The sequence below is a fragment of the Tachysurus vachellii genome, chromosome 6, assembly GCF_030014155.1.
Source record: "Tachysurus vachellii isolate PV-2020 chromosome 6, HZAU_Pvac_v1, whole genome shotgun sequence".
Taxonomy (NCBI): domain Eukaryota; kingdom Metazoa; phylum Chordata; class Actinopteri; order Siluriformes; family Bagridae; genus Tachysurus; species Tachysurus vachellii.
The window spans coordinates 14,794,708-14,795,800 of NC_083465.1; positions in this window are offsets into that span (position 1 = coordinate 14,794,708).

Below are 1,093 nucleotides of genomic sequence, written 5' to 3' on the forward strand. Positions count from 1 at the left end.
TTTGAGTGTTGCACTTTATTTATTGACCATCAGTATTCTCATAGACACTGCCCAATCTTTACCACGGGGTCGGATTAGTGGTCTTTGTTTATTATTTTGTTTAATTGTTGTTTTATTCAGTATTTATCCCATCATATTTTTTCATTTCTTTTATTCTTCCTTTCCATCAAGTGGTTACACCTTATAATAGGCATTGTACAGTACAAAACTGCAAATTAATTTATTTAATGCTTTGTTATGCTCATTTTATATTTGAATCGATAACAGGTTATTTTTATTAAGCTATAAATTTAATACACATTACTATGATATGAAGTTATTGTTTTAATTCCGAAACATCTTGAACTATTTCTAAGCCTCAACCCACCAGAAGCCTAAAGCGCAAGAACTAGTGCAAGTTGCATATAAAGTGTAAAGCTTTACTTATGGAAATTGCGTATGGTCAAGTTTATAAAGCTAAGTAAAAACGACTGGATGGGGAAAAACAAAATGTTTCATTGTGAAGAGGCTTGATATCTCAGCAATTCAACATAATATAAACTCATTGTTCTTTCTTCCTTTTTTTACATGGCCTAAAAATCCACCTTAAAGTAGAGCAATTTTCTTGAAGGAAGTGTACATGTATTTACTGATGATGAAAACCTATATTAATGAGTACTGTGTTATTATAATCAATCTATGGCCTCTTTGTTACCTCAGTAACTTCCCTTAGATTAAATTTACTAGCAGCCAATATATAAATATACTATATAAATATTTTAAACCGTTCATTGTACATCTCAGTGGCAAAGAGTTGTTTTTTTTTCTTAAAAGCTTGTAAGTTTAAGTGAGCTTTTCACCAGCTTATCCAAATTGTCTCTGTGATACACTTTTAGCATGTATTGTAGTTATCATGTTTTAAAAGGTGCCAAATGACTCTTATTTTCTTAATGTATTGAATGCTCTAGGATTCTGGAGACATCATTTTCTACATGTTTACTTATACATTTTTCATAATGTACTCTGAAACATTTTTTTTTCTCCAGTTGATATTTATTTAGAAGCCCTCATCACACAATACTGTATTCCCACTTAAGGAAGCTGAGTGACTTGA